General features: G+C 44.1%; 1 protein-coding gene across 1 annotated transcript in view; it reads left to right on the forward strand.

Annotated features, from left to right (window-relative positions):
- Nucleotides 1-20,809, forward strand: part of GABRA2 (gamma-aminobutyric acid type A receptor subunit alpha2) — a 141,110-nt gene that overhangs the window by 37,946 nt on the left and 82,355 nt on the right. The window lies entirely within an intron of this gene.

The raw sequence follows: 20,809 nt of genomic DNA on the forward strand, positions 1-20,809 counted from the left end.
GAAGGTGCCTTATACCATGTCAGACGCTTTGTCCATCCAGCCCAGAATCCTCTACTCTGACTGGCAGTGACACTCCAGGGTCTCAGATAGACAGAGGTGTTTCCCATGCCATCACCTGCTTCTCTTAGCTGGAGATGCTAGGGGCTGAACCTGGGCCCTTCTGTATTCAAGGCCTAGGCTCTGCCACTGAGCTATGGAGTTCCAGAGCCTGGGGTGCAGCAACAGAAAAAGCCCTATCGCCGTGATGAGATGTGGAGCAAGTGGGATTGAGCAGAAAAGCGGGATCATGCGGATGATGGCAGGTCTTCAGGTATCCTGTTCCCAAATTATTTGGGGCTTTAAAGGTGATAGCCAGGACTTTGAAAAAGGCTCAGAAAATAATTAAGCTGGTGGGTGCAGCAGTGGAGTCACAGGATCCAGGAAGAACAGCTCCAGTTAGGACTGTTGCTGCCTCGCTGCCAGGATACCTTTAGTCCCCACTTTATTTCAACGCCAAAAACAAACACAGACGAGAGGCTTCAGTCTACAGCTTTTAATCCGTTACTTCACAGATGCGAATTCTCAGTGACTCTCAGTCTACAAAGGAATGCCTTCAGGGGAATTCAAAAGGAAGTTATGAGAGTCGGCCACCGTTTGAAGAGGGAGGCGGTCTCACTAGCCTAACTTAAGCGGGGGAGGTCCCTCTCTTTCGTGAGGCTTCTGAGCGCAGCTTCTCACCCCAGGCCAATCGGGTAGACCATCTAAGTTCCACCCCTGCCTTCTCTCTCTTTGATCTGCACCTGGAGTCTATTAGATCAGACTCCCCAAACCCCACCTCCTTCTGTTTGCTGTCTCTCACAGGGGTGTGTGAATACGGACCCTCATCCTCAGCCAGCTGGGCATTTGTAACCTGAGAAGCTGGCCCAGTCATGTCTGGATTAGCCTGGGAAAACACCTCCCCCATGTCTGGCAGTTCTCCTTTAGAATCTGAACTGCTATCCCACTCCCTGCACTCAGAAACACCCCTGACACTAATTTTGCCCCAGCCACAGTGTCCAATCACATTTCAAAGGCATCCACACTTCAAGAAAGTGCATTGCAGCAATCTAGTCTGCATGTGCCTAAGGCATATCTGACAATGGCCAGATACACCTTTTCCAAGAAAGGCCACAGCTGGGACACCAGCCTCAGCTGGGGAAAAGCATTCCTGCCATAGCTGCTACCTGGACACCCAAGAGCAACAGCGGGTCTAGGAGCTCTTCCAAGATGTTAATGCCTGCTAGCCCATGCCAATAAGATGTTGCCACATTCCAGTGACTGTCTATAATTGAATCATCCACCATTTGACCACTGCAGTCCTGCCTGCTGTTGTATCAGCCCAAGCCCATAACCAAGTTTGTTTAGTCCTAGTTCCTTCATATCTTGCATGTCTCTAGAATGATAATCTGACCGGTCCTGTATGTTAGTGATCAGTAACTGGAGACACAAATCTGATATCCTGAAGAGTATCAGGTGGCTCCCAGTGGCCAGCCCAGAGGTAAGATGTGTATGCAGGGAGTGACATTCCCTGGCAGTCCACTTCAAGGGGTGAGAAGGAGCCCTTTACCCTTCCTCCAGCTCTCAGGCTCAAACTACATGTGATGTCAGCAGGCCTATTTGTTTAAAGCTGGGTCTCCCCAAATCATGTATAAAAGCATGGGGGGATTTTAAAAACAAGAGGGGTAGATAAGTATAAGAGCATAACTGTCCCCTTACATGCTCTTTACCTTTTGGTCCGGCCCAGGTAGCTTCTCCCAGCCAGATTCATTTCATGTATTTGAGGTAGGCTGTGAGAAAAGTGATGTTATTTATTATTTATATAGTGACATCAGTATGATGGTGCTTTACAGAGCACAAGAGGACATGTCCCTGTGCAAAGGAACTTACAATTTAATATTTATCACAGATGGAACAACAGAGGAAGAAGAGGGAAGTGGAGGCAGGATAAACAGGGAAGCAATACATGGTAATTTCCATTGCATGTCCTTAGGTTTAGTTACAGTAGGGCATGCGAACTAAGTGGTTGTACCAAAGGCTTCACAGAGAAGGTGGAATTTGGGGAGATATTTGAATGAAGGAAGAGAGGTGACATCATGCACTTCTACAAGGAGATTGTTCCAAGCATATGGGGCAAGCAGGGAGAAAGGACAGAGTCCTTTGAACAGGAAAACTTTGGACAGTGGTGGATGGTGGAGCTGGAGGACTGAAGATCATGGGCACAGATGTATTGAGATATATGGACGGAGCGATCAGGTGGACAAGGCCATGGAAGACTTTGAAAGACAAGGAGCTTGTGTTGCATTTGGGAGTGGAGAGAGAGATAGGTGAATAATTTAGTAGCAGAGAGCTAGATAGACATGAGGGGCGCAAGGCAAGACAAAGGAAGACCTGGGAGAGGATTGTATCTATGTAAAAGATGACCAGTGCATGGACCAGAGATGTGAGGGGACAGATTGTGGACATGAGCAGCAGGTGTGGGTAGAATTCAGCAGCAGCACCCACATGCTCTTAAACCCTTACATAACAAGGTAGTACCTAATGGGTATTCCTTGACTGAAAATACTTTACCACTGATATGTGGTGTTTTTGAAATTTCAGTGTGGCAATCTTGCATACTGACCTGGTTTGGATGACATGACAGCTCACCATGCATTAATTAACCTTCGGGGTGCTGTGGCATGTACTGTCTGCCATTATGAGTATGCAGGTCCCAGCTGAGGGTTGCCATGGATTGTTGTGTTGTGCAAACCTGGCTGGTGGGGGTTATTTGAGGGTTAAACAACCATCACAGAACCCATGGGACAGGGTCGCATGATTAAACAAGTCACTGTGGCTTAAATAGTCTTATTTAAGCCACGGTGGTTTGTTTTGATTGTGTGAATCAGATCATGGTTTGTTTTAGTGAATTGTTTAAGCTACAAATAACCCCTGCCGGCTGGGTTCGCATGACATGATAAGCTGTGGCAACCCCTGACTGGGGCTTGCATAATGGCAGCTGGTATGCACTGCAGCTCCTTATGGGTAAATTAACCCACTATGGGCTGCCATGTCATGCAAACAGGCCCACTGAATGCTAGATAAATGTGTTTTCAGATACCCAACTAATGTCTTAGATTAGCTGATATTTTGATTCCCAAGTCAAACTAAACAGAGAGACTGGGCAGCCACAGTAAATCCTGGATTGATAAATCCAGTCTAAAATAGAAGTTATTCAGCTACATATACTAACAGGAAGCACATTTCAATTTATCGTATTTCCTATGAAAGTTGCAGTTGAGAAGGATATTTCTCATCTTGCTTTCTGAAGCTCTTTTTTTTTTTTTTTTTTAACTTACAGTCTCTTCCTAAACATATTTACCTGAGTTCAAGTATTTTGTTTCCTGGCATATATATGCTTAAATGAATATACATCTGGGATGTGAACATCTGTAGCATATACACATACACCACAGCAATATGCTATTTGTGAAACTTTATAGGTAAATGTATAAGGAACAGAATAACAAAAGTTTCAGTGTTCTCATGACCACCCTATAAACCTCCTTCTTCACTTCTAGTATAGATTTTCTGTTTTCCCTCTGTTCTAAAATGTTATGAGAATATGCAGTTGAGATGTTGTTATGCCGGTTTTCCTCAATCCTTCAAATGATCTGATCTCCATTCTGTAATATTTTCAGAATTTCTCAGATTAGAAGAGCACATAGTGAACTGATTCAGAAGGGGGGGGCATTGGTGGGGGTGGGCAGACAGGCAGGCAGGCCGGCAAGCAGATGGATTAAAGCTCAAACCATTTCACCTGTACACTTCCGAGATTGTATTTTGAGTGACAATTTTCACTGCTTTTGGGCAAAACTGTGAAGTGTGTCTGTGGAGATCATGTGAAAATGTAAGAACAGTGTCAAACCCAGTTACAGAATAGTATGTTGGAATTAAAAAGAAAAGAACTTATTAACTTGACATGAGAATTCAGTTTCTACAAAAGTGTTGGAATCCTTTGTTAAGGTTTTCTCAGGAGCTATGCCTTTTGCAGTTTGTTCTGACAAAAATAAATTCATATTCTTTTTAAGACTTAGTACTCCTTCCATGAAGCTCTGTAATGCTCCCTTAGATACTAATTTTACTATCAAAATGATGTTCATTAGAGATAGGGCCAAAATATTTATGCTGTAATTTAAATTTCCTACCCATAAATACCATACCTTATGAGGAAGAAAAACAGTGCAGTTCAGCCATACAAAGAGGATATTTTTTCTTGCCCCTGTGAGCCATATTCCCCAGCTTAAGCCAGGAAATACAGGTAGAAATCTAGAGTAAAATCCAACATAAGGCCTAGCCTACCAGGGAGAAGAATGTTAGCCTAGGCTATTTTTCTATATAGAGGGTGTTTTTGAAATGAGTGAGAGTGCAGTCATATAATTTATTTATAATTTATTTATTACATTTTTATACTGCCCAATAGTCAAGGCTCTCTGGACAGTTCACAATTAAAACCATAAAATACAACATGACAAGACAATATAATATAGGAAGACCCCTCCCGCCTCACATTTTGAAGTGGCAGTATCCAAGGAGAATTGTATCATTTGCTTTTCCTGAATTTGAAGTTTGGCTGTGAGAAAGATGTAGAGTTATATCCTAAATATGTCTTGATAATTCTCTCCCCTACCCCAAGTCTTGCAATCTTACTCAGACATAATCAACAGGTCACAACTACAAGTTACTTATGTTAATTACTTTTGTTTGTGTTTTCAAGAATCCCAAACCTAAGACATGGATGTTCCTGGTCTTCCAAGTTATCAGTAGTAGCCCACTGGTTTCATCACGTATTGAGGAATATATTTTGCTCCTCAAAGATTGGTTTTTATAAGGAGAGTCAGAAAGATGAGAGGCAAAAGTGGGGCAAAACTGCGCTTCTCTGTAAAGAGGTTTTCAAAGGAGTTCAATCCAGCTGTGTCCAGATTGCATAGCAGATTGTTAAAACAATAATAGAAACACTTCTGCAGAAAGGCTTTCTAGGTTTAGGGTGTCATTTGAAAAAACAAAGCAGCCCTCAAATGTAAAAACCCTTTCAGATTGTATATTTTGACATAGTAATTCAGATTCAGAAAGTCCCCTCAAATGTTCCCATGATGTGTTTATGGTATTTTAAAATTACAATTTTGAAACAAAAATAGATTTCACATGTGCCCTTTTTTTTTAGCCTTTTTCCTACTGTTTAAAAAGCAGATACATTTTATGTGTATGTATCAGTTTTTAAAATGAATTGATGGCCATAAACAGATAATGATTTATAATAGCATTTTAAACAGCCTGTATTTTTATGTTCACTGTGAACAGTTGGATTTTCTGTGAAGTATATATTTACTTCTCTACCCACCATTTTTCACTTAGACCAGGTTCGGACAACATGCCATGGTTCAAGGCTTGTTCTTTAACCCTCACATAACCCATGCTCACTGGGTTTGCATGACACAACAACCCATGAGTGGGGTTGCATATTCAAAACGGTGGCCACATGTGCTGCAACCTCAACATGGGTTAAATAACCCACAGTGGAATGTCATGTTGTGTGAACATCCCCATAGTGGGAGTGACATTTTCACATTTTTACTTACTTCCCTGTGCAGGTGGGTCTCTTCTATAAAGTACAACTCTCTTACCAGTTTTTCTTCTTCTTTTCCATTTTCTTCACAGTCCTCCATTTTTTAGTTGAAGTGAAACTGACAAGATCAGCGGAAATGCTTGTCAATTTCACTAGTATGGGTATTTGTTACCTGCATGCTTGAGATATGGCCAAATCCCAGATTGCATCAAGCAGATTAAGACAGATTTGGGAGATGTCTAAATTGAAGTAGGGCTCCTCCAAATCTGAACTATCCTGAAAATTTGAGATTTGGTGGGACACAGAGACCCAGACAGCGTTTCTCCAAAAATTGATAGATTTCTCCACATGCTGTCTGCATAAGGAAAATACCAGGGTGGGGAGGTACAGGAGGCAGTGTAGATTTGTGTAGGGGTGCACGAAAGTCACTTACCTGGTCTCTCAGCTTTTCGCGGTGGGGTGGAGGCTCTTCGCTGCTCCCCCCGTGAAGTTCAGGCCGGGGGGGGAGGCTTCCCGCCTCGCCTGGCCGAAATTCAGGCCGGGGGGGAGGCTTCCCGCCTCGCCCGGCCAAAATTCAGGCCGGGGAGGAGGCGTCTCGCCTCGCCCGGCCGTGAAATTAAAAGTTAAAAAAAAAACACCCCCGTGATAGGCTACGTGACGATTAACGTAGCCTATCACGGCTAGATCTGCAAAGTCAGCCGTGATAGGCTACGTAAATCGTCACGTAGCCTATCACGGGTGACTTTAAAAAAAAAAAAGCACGTATGCAAATGGCGGCCCCCATAGGGAGCTGCCATTCGCGTTCCTTATTTGGTCGCTGTAGTCTACATAAATCTTTACGTAGACTACGGCGAAAATAAGGGCAACGCAAATAGCGTTGCCCTTATTTTCGCCATAGTCTACGTAATCTTTACATAGACTACAGCGACCAAATAAGGAACGGGAATGGCGGCTCTCTATGGGGGCCGCCATTATCCGTACGCGCTTTTTTTTTTTAAAGTCACCTGTGATAGGCTACGTGACGATTGACGTAGCCTATCACGGCTGTCTTTGCAAATCTAGCTGTGATAGGCTACGTTAATCGTCACGTAGCCTATCATGGGGGCGTTTTTTTTTCTTTTATTGGAATGGCGGCGGCGGCAGCCGGTCGAAAGACCGGCTGTCGCTCCCGCCCCGGACGAAGGCCCGACGAACCGCCGGCCAGACCCGCCGCCGGGAGGGACATTCGCCAAAGGTAAGTCCCGTCCCGGGGGGGGTGTGGGGGGCGGAGAATTTCTCCCCGAAACTTGTTTGGGGGGCCGAACACATTGGCGCTCGGCCCCCCGAAATTTCGGGGAGAAATTCTCCGCCATCCCTAGATTTGTGACTGGCAGCTGTAGCTTCTAATCATAATGAATGGTTTTACCAGGGCTCTCCAATCCCAGTGCTTTTGGGGAGGGATGTTGAAATAATATATCAAAGGACTATTTCAGTGCTTTTTCCTCATTCTCTCTCCCAGAAGCAGGAATGTTAAAAGAGGCTTGGTGGAGTCTGTGGGACCTGGGAAAGTGTAGAATTGGGTACTTGCTTGGAAACTGCGGGATGTTGAAGTCCTTTTGCCTCTGGCACTGTATGTTCCACATCCATCATACACCCCTTTCTGTGACTTTGGCGCCAATTAAGTATAAAATGAAAAAGTTTTACATTTATTATTTATTTATCTATTATAACTCACTAGCCCCTTATGAAAATTTGCAGGTTTCTTGCTGAGGGACCCCGCTATGGCATATGACATTTTCATACAAATTGCCAAAAGTCCCATGGAGGTAGGTAAAGGGAAAGTTATTCACTTCCCCCAAATTTGAACACTCCCCTTCCACAAAAAACGCTGCACCTATCCCAAAATTTTGCAGTTGTTTGTTTGTTTGTTTGTTTGTAACTAGGGCCACCTCTATGCTGTATGTCATTTTCATAACAGTTGCCCACAAAAATGTAGGGGGATAATCACATCCTATTTTTTTGAAACCCCCAAACTGTAAAGGCTGTTCTTGCACAAAGCTCCTGCGCCTATTCATCTGAAACTTGGTAGACTTGGTACCCTCACAAGGGGCCACTATCCCATATCTAATTATGTGGTATCTATTCCAAGAAATACAAAGTGGGTTTTTTTTGCAGTTCCCTTAAAAAAAAACACCAGATTTTAAAGGCACATGGCACAAACCCCCTGCACCTATTTGTCTGAAATGTGGCAAGTGTAACCCCATAAGGGACTACTATGTCTGCAGATTTCCTCCAATTCTGACAAATAGAAATAAAACTATAGTCATTTGTTTATTTCCAATGACAGTCGATGGGAGGCATGAAGGTTTGGATTTCCGAACAGAGATTCCAATTTGTATCCAAGTTGAAGCAAACACCCTCCAAATTGGCCCAAGCCAAATTGGGCTGTTTCCCGAATCACACGATCTTGTGTCTGGTGCACACTTCTAGTATACATATATATATGTATGTATGTATGTGTATATATATATATATATATACACACACACACACACACACACATACATACATATACACACATACACGTGCACCTATACATCTGTAAAAACTGTATGTATATATGAACATAACCCTTGCTACACATAGTAATATTATAGTTAAAAAAAACTCCCCAGGCACCAGTGAAATTGACAAGGCTTTCCACAACTTTATCAGTTATACTAGAGATTAGAGAGAGTGCATTTGGTGAAAGTTTCAAGGCTGTCTATGATCTTATCAGTTTCACTGAAGACCAACAAGGGAGTGGTAGTTAAAGAAATTGTGGAGTGGGATAAACAGATAATGTCGAAAGGAGGGTTGCATACTTTCAGACTGTCATCATCAACCATCTTAAAATGGGATTAAATCCATCTCTAGTTGAAAGGTGTTATGGGCTAGTGTCCAGGAGGCCACCATTTGCGTTCCCTTTTTTTTGCCATTTTACGCCATTTGTGTTCCCCCCCTTTTTTTGCCGTAATAGCCTACGTAAATATTTACGTAAGCTAAAATGGCAAAAAAAAAGGGAACGCAAATGGCGGCCACCATAGCCACCGCCATTTGCGTTTGCTGTTTTTTTTTTTTCCGTGATAGGCTACGTAAATATTTACGTAGCCTATCATGGCAAAATACAGGGACGCAAATGGCGGCAGCTATGGCGGCCACCATTTGCGTCCCTGCAGGCTGCCCAGTGGCCGGATGTCCAGCTGCAGGCGGCCCTGGCCAGCGGCTCTGCAGAATTTCCACAGAGCGGAGCCGGCCGGAGAGAATTTCGGGGGAGGGATGGAGCGCCTCCCCCCCACCGTGAGTGTCACCCTTTGAAAAGGTAAGTGACTTTCGTACATCCCTAGTAATAACTCAGTTGTAGTCTTATATTTGTGTATGCAGTTCATCCCAGTCTGTGGCTCATGGGGTTCAGTAGCCTTTGCCCCCTGAGCCACCATTTTGTGTCTGGCTGCAGTTGGTGGACCTTGTCATTCTTATAAAAAATGAAGTACATACCACAAGCCTGAACTCTCGTCAGCCCTGCATGAAACCACTTAGAAATGCACGGGTGATTCTGGCCAAAGTTTATGTTAAGAAAACACACACCCTTGCTTGATTATTTGTTATTTCAATAGGGATGTCAGAGAATTCCGCCACGGATCTCAGGGAGGCCGAATGCCAGTGCATTTGGACCCCCGAAATCTGTGGCGGAACGGCCTGCCCCCCGGCCCCCCCGCGGATCCCCCCAGGACGAGACTTACCTGGGGCGTATCTTCCGGGTGGCGGCAGCTCCAGTGGTGGCTGCGGTGGCGGTTCAGCGACGGCGGCTGCGGCGGCTGGTCTTCTGACCGGCTGCCACCACCGCCATTTCCTGTGTAAAAAAAAAAAGACGTGATAGGCTACGTAAAGATTTACGTAGCCTATCATGGCTAGGTTAAAAAAAAAAAAACATGATAGGCTACGTAAATCTTTATGTAGCCTATCACGTCTGACTTAAAAAACACACACACGCGTGTACGCAAATGGCGGCGGCTACGGCCGCCGCCATTTGAGTTCTTTATTTTGGCCCGTCTCAGTCTACGTAAATATTTACGTAGACTAAGACGGTGAAAATAAGGGGAACACAAATAGCGTCCGCTATGCTATTTGCGTTCCCCTTATTTTCACCGTCTTAGTCTATGTAAATATTTACGTAGACTAAGATGGGCCAAAATAAAGAACGCAAATGGCGGCGGCTGTAGCCGCCACCATTTGCGTACGCGCGTGTTTGTTTGTTTTTTAAAGTCAGACGTGATAGGCTACGTAAAGATTTACATAGCCTATCACGGCTGACTACAGGGACGCAAACGGCGGCGGGTATGGCCGCCGCCATTTGCGTCCCTGCTAGCCAGTGGCTGGATGTCCGGCTGCTGGCGGAGCCGGCCAGCGGCTCCACAGAATTCCTGCAGAGCACAGCCGGCTGGCCATGATTCCAGGGCGAGGGATGGAGTGCCTCCCCCCCCACCATCAACATAATCCATGAAACGTAAGTCACTTTCGTACATCCCTATATTTCAATTCCTGCATTATCCTTTTTAGCAATGTAATAAATTTGAACTCTGGATTTCATAGCACAATGGACAGCTTTCACTATTTCCAGAATAATGATTTTTCTTTTCTTTTAAAAAATATTAATATGGAATGGGACAGGGCACCATCTTGTTCTTTGCCTCAGGCAGCAAAATGTCTTCGGCTGGCCCTTGTTCATGCTCTTGCCTCTCAGAGAGGAGACATCTCTTTAGGTCTTCCTCTGGACCTCCTCCAACTTCTTGCTGCCACCTCTCAGCATTTGCTGCCTGAGGCAACCACCTCACTTTGCCTAATGGCAGGGCCAGCCCTGTTGGTGGAGCTCCCTCATGGAAGCTGCACTGACCTGCCCCATTCCAGAAATGACTGTTTCTGGTAGTTTCCAGTTGCTCCCAGAACTGCCAAACCCCATTTGACAAGCAGTGGATCTAGCTTGCAGAATGGAATCAGCGGGGGCACAGTACCCCATTGGATACTGCCCAGTGTGCAGAACTTGCATGTTTACAAAATATGTAGATATTCATGTGGCATAATCACATTTGATTTCAAACACAGAGGGAGATACCTGATCCCCGCCCCCTAAATCGTGCCCCTGCTGCATACAGTATTTATTTATTTATTTATTTATTTATTTATTTTATTATGTTTATATTCCACCTTTTTTCCTCTTTAAGGAGCCCAAGGCAGTGTAGATAATCCTCCTTCTCTCCGTTTTATCCGCACAACAACAGCCCTATGAGGTAGGTTGGACTGAGAGTCTGTGACTGGCCCAAAGTCACCCAGTAAGCTTCCATGGTCGAGTGGGAACTAGAACCCAGATCTCCTGACTCTCAGGCCAACACTGTAACCACTACACCACACTGGTATAATGTTATTTATTTAGATCAGGGGTCCCCAACCTTTTTGGACCAGTGGACACATTTGGGAATTTGAGACCATGTTGTGGGCACCACCACAAAATGCCTAATCAGTGGATTGCTACTTTGGCATCTACCTGTCATGTCTATGCGTCAGGCTGGACACTGAGCCCATAGAATCTCAGAGTAGTTCTGATTCTGAGGAAGAGCAGTCGCTCCTGGGAGAGGAGCGCGCTCCTCTTTCCCAGGACCAACAGCTGATGGAGATTCCTCCCACCAGCATTCCTAGTTTAGTTAGCAGTCCAGGGAGGGACCAAGCACAGATAGCAGACTTGGTGGATGCGCGACGCAGACGCAGAGAGCGGCGCCAGATGGAGGGCGCAGAAAGGAGGTGTAGTGCCAGGTTGGCGCGCAAACAACGGCTGCGCCCAGAGGATCCAAGGGAAAAGGGGAGGGACTCTCGCTAGACCTTAAGTTCAGGGGTCTGCCAGTAATTCCCTTTCAAACGGGGACCAACTGTTCCAACTTAGGGCATAGGTACTGTGCTGCTCAGATCTAGTTGCAATCGGTATAGTTGTTAAGTTGTAAAAGAAGAATAAAGCTTTGAAAGGAATTCCTTTGTCTGTGTCTGGACTTGGCTACTGGATTAGACTGAGAGAAGCCTCCAAGGAGCCCTTGACACTATGGATCTTAGGCTGCATCTTACTCAGCAAAACAAATTGTTTTGTGTCTATTGGACACTGCAGCAACTCTTTAATAAGGGATGGTGTAAATTGGCTAATTGCTGGTGATGCAATACAGCTAATGCTTCTTTTAAGCATATATTTTGGTATTGTCCAGTAATTACTTCTTTTGGGGAGGAAGTTATTACACAGATAAATTTTGTACTGGAACAGTCTTTAATATTCACTGATGTACATGCTCTTTTAAATTATTCACCTGCTTCATGGAAATTAACAAATCCTCAGTGTAAATGGATTCTCCATGCCCTTTTGACAGCTAAAAGACTGATATTACAACATTGGAAGAATAAAACTCACATCCTATAATGCAATGGATTGAGGACTAGGGATATTGGAGAATTTTGCCACGGATTCCAGGGAGGCCAAATGCCAGTGCATTCGGCCCCCCTAATCCATGGCCGAATGCAGCCACCTGCCCCACCACCCCGTGAAATGGGCCTGGAACGGAGCCTACCTTTGTCAGCCGTTCTGGTGCTCCTCGAATGGCGGCTGCATCTACGGCCGCCATTCACCTCCTTTCGAATGGCCGTGATAGGCTACGTAAGTATTTACGTAGCCTATCATGGCTAACGCAGGGATGCCATTTGTGTCCCTGCGGAGGCCATGATAGGCTACGTAAATATATATGTAGCCTATCACGGCAAAAGACAGGGACGCAAATGGCGGCTACAGCAGCTGCCATTTGCATCCCCGCGCAGCCCAGTGGCTGGATGTCCAGCTGTGGGCGGCCCTGGCCGGCAGCTCCACAGAGTTGCCGCGGAGCCGGCCGGGGAGAATTTTGGGGGGAGGAACGGAGCACCTCCCCCCCACCACGAATGACCCCGGACGAAACGGTGAGTCAGTTTCATACATCCCTATTGAGGACCTTACAATGCTTTCATTGTTTGAATAATGGCGTATAGATGCCACCTTGAAATGGATAGTTATTTGGATATTTGGTTTTGTTGAAGCCGTTGTTGAATTGCTAAAACGATGTATGCATTTCATAAAAATCCATGTATGTATATTTTTAAAAATGGAAAAAATAAAAGTAGTATTTAAAAAAATATATAAAAAAAAAATCAGGTGCCCATGGGCACCACATTGGGGACCCCCAATTTAAATGGTCATGGAGCAGTAAAGAGCAGTGAATCATATCTGGGATGGAATGGAGAAGAAAATAGTTTCCATTCTCCCTTCTTCTGCAGTCTATACTTTTCTCTTTTGCTGCCTTCTCTCAATTTTCCCCTCTCCTCTCTTATCTCCTCTATATGTCTTTTAACCTTGTTTCCTCATATTTCCTGTCATGTTAGTTTGCTCTCATCTCGAATTCCCTCCCACTATCTGGTTCTCATCAGAAGTGAAATAAAGTGAGCAATTTCAAGGGTGTCGGCCTTCAAGTTGAGCTGGTAGGAGCTTGTGCTCGAAAGCAGCATAGTTGGATTGCCCAAGCTATGACAATTCTGTGCACATTCCAACAGATGGTGGTACTAATGGAGTCTGTGGCCTGATTCATACATGCATACAAATCACTTGATATCCCAGCATATATGTGAACTCCTTCCTAATTCTTCTGATTTTCTGGGGTCTAAAATGGGTATATTGCTATTTGGATAAAGTCCCAGATGCTTTTGATTTTCTGTGCTTTAATCATCTACATTTGTGAGTAGAACACACAGGGCCATGTTGTCAGAGATGGACCACAGAATCAAAGCTACTGCACAGAGAAGCTTCCTATAAATACAGCCAGCTTGGCTCGGCTCACCCACACGTCCCTGTATGGTTGGAGGCAACTGTAGGGATTGGAGGTGGAAATGAGTGCTACAGTACCACCATCATTTTTAGGGGCTATTTCACTTAGGGATGGGTGAGAAATTCATACAATTGATTTTTTTAATGGATTACCCAATTCATACCTCCCCAACCTTTCAGTAAGCTGAAACAGAGTTGCATTCTGAGTATCTGTATTTTTGTGAGCTTTCCAATGCAGTTCGTCTCAGGAAAAATGTGCATATTAGCTAAAAGTGTACACAAAATACATATATTTGAGGAAGTGTTCACAAAACAGCATTTCAGCAATCTAAAGTACTTGGGGAAAAGGAATACATTTAAAATGTACACAAAGTGTGCACAAAAAAAGGTATACATTTCTATACGGATTTTTTTTTAAAAAAACTACCATGTTCATATAGAAATGAGACAGAACAAGCTTGACCTCAAAAAAACAACAAATTCAGCAAGACTGAGATTGGCATATCTGTCAATCCCCTGTTCCACTATTAGGAGAGAATCCACCGGTGTGCTTACACTTCTGCCAATTCTCTTCCGTAAGCGGCGGCTCCCACCGATTCCCATCTGCAAGCCAGACCCACTGCTTAAGCAAGGGAGATTTAGCACTTCCTAGAGGAAGCCCCAAAATGAGTGGAAAAGCTCATTTCTGGAAGGAGGCAGGTCGGCGGAACTCCTTTATGCGAGTTCTGCCGACATGCCTCCTTCCAGAAATGAGCCATTTTGGGTAGCCCCGGAAGTGCTAAATCTCCCTTGTGTAAGCGATGTGCGCTGCTTGTGGAAGGGAATCCGCGGGGCATGGGAGAATCGACTGGGGGCGTAAGAGCCCTGTTGGATACTGCCCTTCGTGTGTTAGAGCTGCTCCCACAGCACCACTGACTGACACGCTGCACAGTTATTGCTGCCAAATGCCTTTGACTAGTTTCCTTAGTGGAAAAGATTTTCTTCTTTGTATCAAGAACTCCCTCTCACATGCACCGCTGCTCGTTTTTTCTTGCATGCAGAGTTACCATTGCTCCCCACCAGCATCCCCTGTTTCCAGCTCGGCTGCTTGCCTTGGCATTTTGCATCTTAGGGAAAACAAGGAAGAGAACATTACCTCTCCCCATTCCAGTACTCTCTCTTTTCCAACTGATCTTTATCAAGATGGGAAGCGAAACAGTACTTTTGGTGGGCGGTGGGACAATGAGGGCTGTTTGCTTGCAACACTGAGAAGCTGAGCAGCAGTCAGGCAATCTGCAGCAGCAGAAAAGGCTGTCCTGGCTGGCTGCTTTATGCTCTGCTAGGCTTTGCCTTGGAGCCAAGTGGCAAAGGAGGAAGGGATGACCACCAAGCATTCTTCTGAAGCACTGGCATAGAAAAAGGAAATCAGCCTTCCCCTTTTCTCTGTGTTTTTCCCTTTGCTCCACCTAATCAACCTAATTAAAACCAAGCTGTGAATTAAGCATAAATGCCTCCATTTGTACTACAAGCTGTCCATTTGTTCTCCTTTAAAAGCTCCAGAGACATTGCAAAAGAAGGAAATGGGGAATACCATTTTTGCCTATGTCAGTAGGGTTGAGCTAAAGTGGGAGAGAGGAGATTCACAAACTTTTTCACCCCCTGTTAATAACTTTTCAGGAGGGTAGCTGAACAGAAAGGGATAAAAGTCTTCATAGGGCAGCAACTGAATTCTCTCTCTGTGACACCTATTCAGAGAGCAGGCAGTGCTTCCTGCCATTACTCTGATTGGCTTCATGATATCGTCATGTAGCAAAATCTGACTGGCTATGTGGTCAGCATCAAATTAATCAAGAGCGAGGGCAGAAGCCATTCACCTTCTTCAGAAGCCATTCAACTTCTTCAACCAGAATCCATTCAACGTCTTGGTTTTTAATGACAATCTTTTAGTGATCTTACTGGCAGCTTGGTTGGTGGCCACTGCTGATCTAGCCTTTTTGGTTGTTGTTGTTGTTGTTGTTCAGTCGTTCAGTCGTGTCCGACTCTTCGTGACCCCATGGACCATAGCACGCCAGGCCTTCCTGTCCTGCGCTCTCTCCCGGAGCGTGCTCAAGTTCATATTCATTGCATCCGTGATGCTATCTAGCCATCTCATCCTCTGCCGTCCCCTTCTCCTTTGGCCTTCAGTCTTTCCCAGCATCAGGGTCTTTTCCAGGGAGTTTTCTCTTCGCATTAGGTGGCCAAAATATTGGAGCTTCAGCTTCATTATCTGTCCTTCCAAGGAGCACTCAGGGTTGATTTCCTTTAGGATGGACTGATTTGACCTCCTTGCAGTCCAGGGGACTCGTAAGAGTCTTCTCCAGCACCACAGTTCGAAAGCATCAATTCTTCGGCGCTCAGCCTTCCTTATAGTCCAGCTCTCACAGCCATACATTACTACTGGGAAAACCATAGCTTTGATTAGACGGACCTTTGTCGGCAAGGTGATGTCTCTGCTTCTTACTATGCTGTCTAGGTTGGCCATAGCTTTCCTCCCAAGGAGCAAGCGTCTTTTAATTTCATGGCTACAGTCACCGTCTGCGGTGATCTTGGAGCCCAAGAAAGTAAAATCTGTCACTGCTTCCATTTCTTCCCCTTCTATATGCCAGGAAGTGATGGGGCCAGATGCCATGATCTTCGTTTTTTTAATGTTGAGTTTCAAACCAGCTTTTGCACTCTCCTCTTTCACCCTCAACAAGAGGCTCTTGAGATCCTCTTCATTTTCTGCCATTAGGGTGGTATCGTCTGCATATCGGAGGTTGTTGATAATTCTCCCAGCAATCTTAATTCCGACCTCTGATTCATCCAACCCGGCATTTCTCATGATGTACTCTGCATATAAGTTAAATAAGCAGGGTGACAATATGCAGCCTTGTCGTACTCCTTTCCCAATTTTGAACCAATCGGTTGTTCCATGTCTGGTTCTTACTGTTGCTTCTTGACCCTCGTACAGGTTTCTCAGGAGACAGGTAAGGTGGTCTGGTACTCCCATCACTTTAAGAATTTGCCACAGTTTGTTGTGATCCACACAATCAAAGGCTTGAGCGTAGTCAATGAAGCAGAAATAGACGTTTTTCTGGAATTCTCTTGCTTTCTCCATGATGCAGCGAATGTTGGCGATTTGATCTCTAGTTCCTCTGCCTCTTCTAAACCCAGCTTGTACTTCCGGTAGTTCTCGGTTCGCATACTGCTGAAGCCTAGCTTGTAGGATTTTGAGCATCACCTTGCTGGCATGTGAAATGAGCGCAATTGTGCGGTAGTTTGAACACTCGTTGGCGTTGCCCTTCTTTGGAATTGGAATGTAAACTGACCTTTTCCAGTCTTGTGGCCACTGTTGAGTGTTCCAGATTTGTTGGCATATTGAATGCAGCACTTTAACAGCATCATCTTTTAGGATTTTAAATAGCTCGGCTGGAATACTGTCATCTCCGCTAGCTTTATTGTTACTAATGCTTCCTAAGGCCCACTTGACTTCACTCTCTAGGATGTCCGGCTCAAGTTCAGTGACCGCACTATCATGGCTATCAGGGACATTCAGATCTTTCCTGTATAGTTCTTCTGTGTATTCTTGCCACCTCTTCTTAATCTCATCTGCTTCTGTTAAGTCCCTGCCTTCTTTGTCCTTTATCATGCCCGTCTTTGCACAAAACGTTCCCTTGAGATCTCCAATTTTCTTGAAGAGATCTCTAGTCTTTCCCATTCTGTTGTTTTCCTCGATTTCTTTGCATTGTTCAGCCTTTTTGGTAATGGCCCCTAAAGCTTTGGAGCCAGCTTCTGTGTGACAGCTCTGGGAGTACTGTGCCTCTTGCAAGCAGGCACTTCATACCTTCTGTATAGACAGGCTTTTATGATTAGTTTTGTTCTGTTGCTATTGTTCTGATGCTTTTGGTTTTAAGTTGTCCCTCTGCAGTTTTATTGTAGTTTCATGACTTTATTTGTATTGCAAATTTTTCAAATTATACCCTGCTTTGAGAATCCTTTTGCTTGAAAAGTGGTCTATAAAATGCCTAAATAAATAAATTGACCTTCTGATGATATCAGACAGCCAAATCTGATTGGCTGTGTGACAATGTTGTAATGTCATCACACTGACTATGTGATCCCCACCACATAGTTAAAAAGGAGACACTGTTTCCTAGGTAATGCTACCCAAATTGGATTTGACTGGCCTTTTACCAAGTGAGCACCTAAAACTCATCTGTAGCTTTGCTAATTTAATGAATACCAAGTTTCTCTTTACATCTGTTCTCTGCCTCTCAAGGAGACCTGTGTGTTTTGATTAGGGCTACAGGCAGATCCCAGTAACTGCTGTTGGAAGTGTGGGTGCAATTCAGCTAGCTTCAAAGAGAAAAGAGAAAGGCAGATGTGTCTATATGGAAAGAGGACCTCCAAGCTTCCTAGACTATCCTCTGATTAGTGCCAACCTTCCTTCCCATGGTAGACTGATAATCTTAGGGTTGCTGACCTCACTTCCTCTTTCCTTCTTCTTCATGCTCTTGCCCTTCAGAGAGGAGACATCTCTTTGCATCTTCCTCCACCTTGAGTTGGGAACCCTCCTATACAACTTGTATTTCCTGCAATAAATGCAACCTTTCTTATTCGTTTGACCCAGAGTCTCCAGTGTGATTTATCCAGGTTAAAGCGTGCTCCTTCATCTAGGAATTCATACAGCTCAACCTTGTCAAGTGTGTTGCTCTTCTGCCAACCACTGCTAGATGTTGTTGTTTTTTAATGGGGTATCACCCATTTTTGTTTCTTTGTGCCTGTAGCAACCTTAAAAATCAGTTTAGTACCTAGCAGAGGCTAATCTAATCGGGTTTTCACAGCTCCTAGGATCTTCCTTATGATTGTTTCTGTCTGCAGATGCTGTGGCTTTAACATCATGCCAACTTTTTCTGCCTCTGTTTTGCTTAACAATCTAGTCTGATGAAGAGTTTTAGAGAACTCAAAGGCTTGTTCACTATTTTGTCACATTTTGTTTGATCCTACTAAGGGTATTGCCCTACTGTGGATTTTGGATTTATTTTTTTTTCTGTGGACCAACATGGCTATCCATGCCTTTTGTTTTTGTTTTAAGATGGCACTGAACAGCTATCTATCTTATTGCAAACAGTACATGAATATCTATGAAAGAAAGGAGCAAGGGGGCAGTTTGGGAGTCTGTGTTAGGACATAATGAAAATGAGCCTCAGTGAATCTTGGGCTCACATTCTCCCCCCGTTGGCAAGGCTATGAGGAGGAAAGTGGAAGCTTCCCTTCTGTTTTAGATTTACCACTGTTAAGCATAACTCCTGAACCATAAAGTGTGGTGAATCTTAACTATGACTATTTGAAACAAGCCATTTAGTTCAGAAACTATAGTTTGAAATTGGCTTGTTTAAACGAACCATAGTTAGGTTTAACCACAGTTTGTTTGCATTTGGATGATACAGCAAATTGTAGTAAATCTAAAATGGAAGTGAAAGCTTTTGCACCCTTGTGGCTATGCCAGACAGGGAGGGGAGCACGTGAGCCTAAGTTCCGTTGAGGCTTGTTCTTCTAATGCTAAACTATGGTTTAGTGTTACATTTGAGCCAGCCCATTGTGGCCTCTTTGAAAACAGTTTTTTCTGCACGGAAAATGGTAATCCCTTTACAATACTTTAAGCAGTTTCATTTTAATGAAACATTATGGATGAGCACACATGGTCATAGTTACAAATATAAGCAAGGAACTTTCCCCGCATTATAGCGCTGTGTTTATCATGTTGTATTTTTCTGTGGAGTTTTTGTGGATGTGAGCTACAGCTACCTAGAGCTAGTAGGCTAAGATTTACCTCCATCAAGGAAGAAGATAGTTTTGCTCCAACTCAAAGCAAACCTTTAAACTCATTGATCCTCATTAGGTCCTTATCATGGTTGTGGCTGGCATGTTTATTTGTATTGTATAATTACAATGCATAATTGTAATGTATAATTTCAGTTTGACATGGAGTGGGGAAGGGATATGGCTAGGTGCTTTTTATCTTCTTTACTGGATCATAAAATACTTGCAAAGCTAGAACGTCCTTCCTACTATGAATTTTATTTGTTGGGTTACATTTAGATTTCATTTTATATTGGAATACATTTTGAGTTTTTACATACTACTTTATGGTATTGCTTAATGTTACCTTTCCCAGTATGACTGTAGTAAAATAGGATCTGGTTGCTTTATTTCTATTTCCTTGCATCCAGTTGTTGAGTAGTATTTTGAATTGTGCCTACAGGAGAAGACTGATTTCACAGTCTTGGATTCTCTATTTTTCCACCGTTTCTTGCCATCTGTTTACATTGCTTAGCAATTTGTGCAAGTGCCTATGTAGAAACATCTGCCCTGGGCTATTGAGCTGTGCATAGATGACAGAAATTCTCTACACTTTCAAAATGTATTTCTAGTTACCATATGATATGCACAAATAATACTAAAATCCAATGGTGGTTGGTGCTCACTAGAGTTGATGGGAGGGAGGGCAGGGCAGCTAATAGTAGGCGGAGCCAAGGATCACTGAAGGGAGAGACAAACAGATCTAGTTGTCTACCCATATGCCTCCCTTGCAAAGACCCTAGGGACACTTAAACAATGCATTACAATTGCATAGCATATTGAAGAATAGTGGTTCTGAAAGGTTGGAAGCTGTCACACTTAGTTCTGTGCTGGGAGAAAAGGTGTGTGGTCTCCATCCCACCTTACAGCCACCCTGATCCTTCAGTTAGGAACACCACTCCTTGAACAAAGGGTTTGGTCCCAGAGCTTTCAGAAGCATGGTGTGTCTGGTCGTTGAAACAAATCTTGTCACCAAACTGAGCCTTGAAAATGGTGTTTGGAGCAGTTGGTGTTTGGAGCAAGACAAAGGGTTGTGGGTTGGGGAGAGAGACACAGCAACACACAAAGTAGTCTTTTGAACTTACATTTCTCTGCTCCAGTGCAGGAACTACTGCACAGAAAGGGGAAACTGAGAGATTTTAACTTAAAGGTCATCAGGATTGCATAGCAAAAGGTTGGTGGTGGGGGGAGATACACACAGCCATATACAAAACACTCATTTATCTGTACCACCAGCAACCCCATTGCACAGAAAAGGCATACTGAGGCAAATTAAAGATAATTAGGACTACATAGCAAGGGGTTGAGGGGGAGAGCTGCATAGCGACACTAAAGCACTCCTTTGGACCAGAATTTTCTGCTCCTGCAGCAAACCTTATTGCACAGAAAGGAGAAACTGAGGCAAGTAATTTCAACATTATGACTGCAAAGCA

This window comes from Heloderma suspectum, chromosome 5 (genome assembly GCF_057233095.1).
Source record: "Heloderma suspectum isolate Gila_16-S chromosome 5, 16-S_ref, whole genome shotgun sequence".
Taxonomy (NCBI): Eukaryota; Metazoa; Chordata; class Lepidosauria; order Squamata; family Helodermatidae; genus Heloderma; species Heloderma suspectum.